This window comes from Sinocyclocheilus anshuiensis, unplaced genomic scaffold (assembly GCF_001515605.1).
Source record: "Sinocyclocheilus anshuiensis isolate Anshui unplaced genomic scaffold, SAMN03320099.WGS_v1.1 scaffold1764, whole genome shotgun sequence".
Lineage (NCBI taxonomy): Eukaryota > Metazoa > Chordata > Actinopteri > Cypriniformes > Cyprinidae > Sinocyclocheilus > Sinocyclocheilus anshuiensis.
The window spans coordinates 210018-217793 of NW_015557159.1; positions in this window are offsets into that span (position 1 = coordinate 210018).

Consider the following 7776-nt stretch of genomic DNA (forward strand, 5'->3'; position numbering starts at 1 on the left):
TATATAGTCGGCTGAAGTCAAAACAAGTTGGCTTGTGGGATCAAAACATTCACTGAAGTTCAAGAGTGGACTTTTGGGTGTTTAGAATTAAAATGAGAAAGAACTTCATTAAAATAACTTTTCAAATTTTGGATTTTAAAAGTTAATGCAAAATCTTCCATTTTGCTTTTTTAATATCATCATTTAAATCGGTGAGAAAGTTTGTGCCCTTTGCAAATCCAAGTGAAACATGTTCAACAGAGAAGACAAGAAAAAGCATTTAACATTGTTCTGTTTAATCAAGTTTAACTGCATTAAATAAACATTTCATGTTCAAAAACAAGCACAGAAACACCACAGAATGACCGAAAGATTGAAGTCATTTGAAAAGCAAAAGCTAAACTAACTTCCAAGAGGCTCACGTGAGGTTGTCTGATGTCCAGCGGATGCAGGTTCCCCAGCAGTGGCAGTGGTTTGGGTCCTGGAGGACACATGCATGAGAAGCGTCTCCACTAAAGCCATAGTTAGAGAGCTCTCCACAACCTCAAGCAGAACAGATGTGAACAAGTGCTCAACTCTATCACTTTATATAGATTATAATAGTATTTTCTTTGGCGCCAGCCCTGAAAAAAGTAATGACATGACAACATTATTGTCAATTATTTATACCTGAATAACAATACTGAAAATACTAATAGTCACTGGATAGAAAAAAAGTGAAGAGAGAGCTTTGCGTTTAAGTCTCATTATGACAGTCGATCATCGTAACACTTTTATGGACATTATTGTTCTTATATGGTGTGGACTGTGCTGCGCTGCAACATAATCTTGCCACGTCGTGTCTATCTATTTTGTTGACTAACATTAATAGGAAACTTTAGAACTAAATGTACCATACAACAAGCAAGACAGATATAAATAAAGCAGTCATATAGTGAAAAAAAAATCAGAGTTGTATGGCTTTTAAACTTTCATGATCTTTTGTCTTACAGCTGTCAAAACAATATTGGTCGGTTTTCACAGTGCACTTTAGCCCCAAAAAAGTGGTAATATTGACAGGATACAAGGCTGTCAAACAGGCACTAGTGAACCTTTCAGAAGAGTTTGGAGACAGAGATATTACACCCATATTTCATGATTTCAACCAGGGATATGGAACGAATTCATTGTATATGTATTATCATGGTAAATCTGCATGGTATTATGATCTGATACAATATCATCACAGTACTGTTGTCAAATGAGAAAGAAAGATTAGGCATGTGATACAATAATCACAAAGAAATCACAACCATTTAAATTCTGCTTGATAACATTAATGGATAAATGATTCCTCTGCAGGGATCTCGTTTTCCAATGGTGAAAACTGGAGGGAAATGATCCCCAGTCAGCAAACAAATTTGGCCCAGATTTGGCATGCATCTGGCACAGCTGGCATGCATCTGGCACTGGCATACAGCATGTGGGCCAAACATGGCCTGGGATTGGCAGAGATGGTACCGGGTTTAAGAGTATTTGGCCCAGATGTCAAATATAGGTATGTGGGCCACGTAAGTATGGCCGATCTTGACCCACATTTAAAATCCATTTCAAATATTTTTGAGTAAAATCCCAATGTTTTCCCATTCAGAAAGGTAATATATTTCCATATATGTGAAACACTGTTAAATATATTGAAAATATATTTTTAAAATGCATAACATAAAGCTCGTGTTGCGTGTTTAATTATGTTTACATATATGTTAAATTATATTCATGCCTCATATGATATATGATATTATATCTTATATTATAGAATAGTATATCCTGTCGTTATATATATATATACTGCGTGATTGTCACTCGCGTGAACGAGCACCGATTTGCCTCCGATGTCGGGCATTTGTCGGCGATTTCACAAAACCTGTCGGCGAGTGAAAAATCGGGCTAATATCGTGCAGTGTGAACTCGGCATAACGTGTATACGCTCGCCAGCCGTCTGACAGATATCCGTCATTCGCTGGTCAAAAACCTTGTTAACTCCATTTGAGCTTGATTTTCATAAATGTTAAGTGTCTTTAAGTCTGATAAAGCCGCATAACAACTCTGACAACGCAGTGTTTAATTTTTATTAAAAAAAATGCTTTTTCCTTTTCTATTTGTTTTATATTTCAGTGCTTAGTAATGTGCATCTTCCCCATTACACAGCTATTAAAATAGTTCAGTTTTGGTTTTTAATGGCAAAGTGGTCATTTTTTTTTTTGTTTTTTTATAAAGTTAATTTAGAAATATGTTTGGAACATTTTATGTTTGTTAAATTCAAGTTTTTGTTTTTGAAAGGAACGACCAAGCGGCAGACAGTGAGTTGAGCATTATGTTTGATCAATTTAGCCTTCTCAAACCAACATGACTTGCCTAAAATAAACAGGCATAAAACACTTCATGCATTTCACAGTATTAATTTAAACACTTAACCTAGATAAATGAGCGCTGTTAGGCGCATATCCAAACGTTTGTGTGGAGAGTGGAAGCTAAAGCGCGCTTTGCAGGACAGGCGCCAGCGCGATCACTTGCATTTTTTTTAATAACATAAAAAAATTATTTGAAATAATTCAAATCAAAAACAAAACCTTTTTCATTATGTAATCCCTAAAGATGAATTTCCCTCTAAAGGCACGTCCAATGAGGAGATGGCAAGTCAGGTTGGTCAAATTAATTTTTGCAACATTGACTCAGAAAACATTGGTTTATTAACAAATAATACAAATATCCCCTCACTATTTTTTACTTTATTTATTTATTTATTTATTTTTGTTTGTTTTTTGGGCCGCTGTGCCAAAATTGTGTTTGCATTCAGTAGCCTATACCAGGGCTCTACAGTGCGACCATTTCAGTCGCATTTGCGCATCTCCATTCAAACACAGCGGTGTTTCGTTTATGAATGAACGGGCGTTTTTAAATTAATCTAGTGAGTCAGTGATTCCCCATTCATTAAGACAGTCACTTGCTTCATTCCTGAATGAATCAGCTGTTTGAATGAATCAATTTAATGAATAATTCAGTGATAAAATCAGTGACTTGCCGCCACCTGCTGGCAGTTTTAGTTTAATTTTTAAAGTATCTTTTCAGTTATTTAAATCTTTTAATATTTTAATATTTCTATATTCAAAATTTTATATTTAAAACATTAATCTCATCGTGAATTTATGGATTTAATTGCACTCATGCCACCTCTGAACCTCATTAAATGTCTGAAAGTACACCAAGCCACTGTTGTGTTCTTCTGTGCCACCTCTACAAATACATTTTGTTAATACTGATTTCATTTGATTGGTAACTTATGTTTCTTATTCAACTTGTTCTTATTCTGTCGTTTTAATTACAATTTTTTAAAATCTTATCAAATATAATTTTTAAAGAATTTGACAAAAGCTGACACTTTTAATAAAGTTAGAAAAATGCCATTACAAAGGTAAAAACAAAATTCCACTGTAAATCACTTTAAGGAGTCAAATATCACCTCGTAATGGGAAGGCTAATTTGTTTAAATAAAATTTTGGATCACTGATTAGAAGGTGCTCCTAAAATTTTGAACGTGCTCCTAAATTTTTTAAGTTAGGAGCACAAGTGCTCCTAAAAAGAAAAGTAAGGGTAGAGCCCTGTATACTGCAGCATTTTTGTGCCACGTTGAGAAATAACTAAATAAATAAGATTAACGTCATAATATTCTAAGAATAAAGTCAAAATTAAGATAATAAAATCATGTTATGAAGCACGCGTGAAGTTAATGTGAAAATTCCCCATATATGCCTACTCCAAAAAAAAAAAGTCTGTGGCATCCGTCATTCTTTTGACTTTATCACAAAATTGACAGAAGGCTGAGACTTTGTATTAACAAAGCACAAAACTGCGATTATTGAGTGGCTTGCATGCTACAAATAATGGACTTGAAAACTTTAAACATAATTTCCAAGCATAGACATAACATTTGAAAATGTAAATGTGTCAAACTGGGTATACCAGTTTCAAAATATTTTCAAATAGGCCTATGTATAAACATTTATTAATCATTTATCAATATATAGGCTCTTAATATGAACATGTAGAGTAGCCTACAACAAACTGCTCTTGTAATAAGCAGCTGTATGACATGAAAAAACAAAAAACAAAACCTGAACTCTGAAATAATAGACATCTGCTGATCATACAATTATCTAGTTTTCAGAAATGAGGTCTACTGTATAGTGAGTTATTTTTTTCTTTAGAGACGTGTTGTATTAACTATTACCAGTAAGTTCATATGTGCTCCGATTAACATTAGCCTATATTATTATATTGTATTATTTTTATTTAAACTGTAACTGTGAATATATTTGGACGCTCCATGTTAGTCACTGAATAGGCTTACATGATTTTCAATTGATTTTTAGGTGATATTGCTTGAAAAGTGAATTATAATGAGTGCTCAAAGAAAAAAAAAAAATTATTTATGCTGTTTATTTTATTATCAAAGCCTATGTGATAACATAACCTGAGGCTAAAAGCTGTGATATTAATGTTGTCCACTAGAGAGAGCCACAGGATAAGGAATAGGCCTATTTGAAGTTTATTTTGAAAAATTAATTTCCACACTTTTGAACAGAAATAAATGTATATAACAATTTAATTTAACTATGATGTACTGACAGTATAGTTTTATATAATCAGTGTAAATTGCTTATCCCAAAGATTTTCCAATCGTTAAAATGTTCCTAAATGCTGTCTTAGTTTTTCTCGATTACTAACACACAATTCATGAAACAATTCACCACTTTGTCACAACTATAAAGACATTCTCGTGACAAACAAACTTGTACAAATTTCCATGTCAAAATCAAATACTCCAGTCAAAAACCCTTACTTCTATCAATATCAAACTTTGGCCTCAGATGGCAAAACCTACAGTACAAATACACAGACAACTTCCCTGCCCAGTGAACACTAGTGAGATCAATTCAGAACACTGTAACAAAAACCTCTTATTGGGATTCAGGAATTATTTGGCAGCTCAATGTCTTAGTATACAACACAAATGAAAAATGCAGAAAGAATAAAATACACCAATAAGCTTTATGAAACATCAATTTTCATTACATTAAGTGATCTTACAGTAGATGAAGTAGATGATCTTACAAGAGAAGTAAAGTTCAAAAACAAAATAACTAAATATCAAATAGGTATGTAACATAATACAGTAGAGTGCTGATTGCATACATAAATACATTGGCCAAATTTCATTACAGTAGTATATGGTACAAAAATAAATTTCTTGGTCTTCTGACAAAACACTTTCTCAACCTTGCTTAGGCAGTTGTCTTTCAGACTCAGTTCTGCAAAAACACTTTCTCAAAAATAATTTCTAAACTACTAAATTAATTAGTAAAACATGATTGAAGTGTTTACTCATGGTCCATTGCTTACATTATGAATGCATCTTTAATTTAGAATTTGGTCTTTGGATTTAACTGTGTTAATGCATTAAGCCATTTTTCGATGTTATTTTCTTGGGGACAAAACTCTTAAACTCATTTCATACAAAAACCAATTTTGTAAAAACAAACAAACAGGAAAACCAACAGGATGCGCATTTTTGCTCTGACTTGAGCAGGAGGGCTTCACAAAAATGAACCGAAACTCAGCGAATACTTGCCTCATAGACATGATAAACATATCTATAAAATGCTTTAAATTACTACTTTAAAACAAAAAAAATTAAAATCGAAAACAAAAACTCTTTCATTATGTAATTTCTCTCTAAATGCGCGTCCAGTTAAGGAGATGGCGATTCAGGATCAGCAGCTTCATCTTTGTGACACGGACTCAGAAAACACTAGTTTATTAACAAATAATTCAAATATCCCCTCACTATTATTTATTTATTTTTTTTACTTTTTTGTTGTTGTTTGCTTGTTTTTTTGGCCGCTGTGCCAAAATTGTGTTTGCATTCAGTACAAATAGCCTACAGCGGCATTAGTGCCACGTTTTTTGAAACTCTGATTGATCGATTTCATGAGACATTCGTTTGTATTAAATTGTTCAGATTTTTTTAACATGCATTCAAATATTCATTGTTCTTGCTGCAAATATTAAAGAGGAAAATTTCATTGATTCATATGCCACTACTGCCGAATTATCTCAGTACAAATTAAAGAGCGTAAAAACACTTTTTATTCTATATATTAAACTATAAAACTAAATATTACAACTCCAAAATAAAAAATTACAAATATTGTTTCGCAGACGTCATGTAGCTTCTCACGTATCTTCTGAGGCAGCTTCTCACACGAGAAGGGGGGCGACGAAAGTGTTGCGCTTCTTATCACACGTCATTGGTCACGGCTTCTGCTCATTTACTTGTTTTTAGTAAATTTCTAATTTTAGGCGGTTTCTATAGTGTGATCTTAATGACAATGTCGAGAGCGCATAATGTTAACATCTATAGCACTTAACACATTTGACAAAATCACACACAGAACTGGCAAAAGGTACTGCAGATGACACAGCGCAGACGTCATGTAGCTTCTCACGTATCTTCTGAGGCAGCTTCTCACACGAGAAGGGGGGCGACGAAAGTGTTGCGCTTCTTATCACACGTCATTGGTCACGGCTTCTGCTCACGGCAAGGTACGCGACGATCGACACGACTGATTGCTTAGTTAGCAAAGTAAATGCTTAAAGCACACCTCATAGTCATCAGCACCAAGCTTCAGAAACGCCCTCTGTCAAGCATTACTGATGCCCCGTGTGAATGGGGCGTTAGAGGTAAGCTAACTATAGATTTGAGCTCTTATTAATGAAAGTTTGAGCTTTTAATCACATTTTATGTGTAGATGAGTGATTTTGATAGTTTGTAAATGTTTTGTTGGTACTTTGTCAATAGATAAATGAAAGTAACTATAAGCTAATTAATTTAACCTAAAATTCTGCACTGTGTGGTCAATCGGTGACGTCACTTACATGAACTAATGGGCTGAAACTATTTCAAACATGTTTTGAACTTTCATTGCAAACAAGTATTGATAAATTGTACTGTGATTTCAGGAGCATCAGAAAAAAACTAAAACGGGAAGTTACAAGAAAATTTGTAATGGGAGCTGCTGACAGAGATACAGGAAACAGGTGATCTGAGAAATCTTATTAAATAACTTTATGCATTTTTCACAATATATTTCAACTATATCATCATGCATCTGTAAAACCTAAAAATGTGAATTCTGATATCTTAAGATGTTTTTGTATTTTTCTTTTTTTTTTGTATGTTTTGTATATTATTATTTCTCTTTTCTGCATTTCACCTCTGCTGTAGTTTGTTTATTTCTAATAAATCTGACATTGTATACTACATATTGTTGGCAAAATATCAAATATTTCCTGTATGTCCTACAAGGCCATCTTATTTAACTCTGCACTGAGGACACTTCATACACAACAACCTACAGAGGGGTCCATCATAATTCGAAAAAAGACACAGATGATAATAAAAAAAATCTTTGAAATTAAAATGAATAACGATAAGACAGAACCGGAGTACCGTGAACGTACCTCACTTCAAACTGTAACGGTCTGTATGTATATTATTTTCTAAACTTTAGTGAAGTGTTTGTTCAAGTAGACTTTGTTGCTTGTGGAAACCTCACGCGAGCCTGAAAGGTACTTAAAACTTAAAATCTGATTTGCACTCTTGAAGACTGTTCACCAAAGACTAAATTTTAGTCCAGCAGAATTTTCTGCACACTTCACCACTGAGGCCAAAATGAGCATTGTGAATGTAAGAGCCTC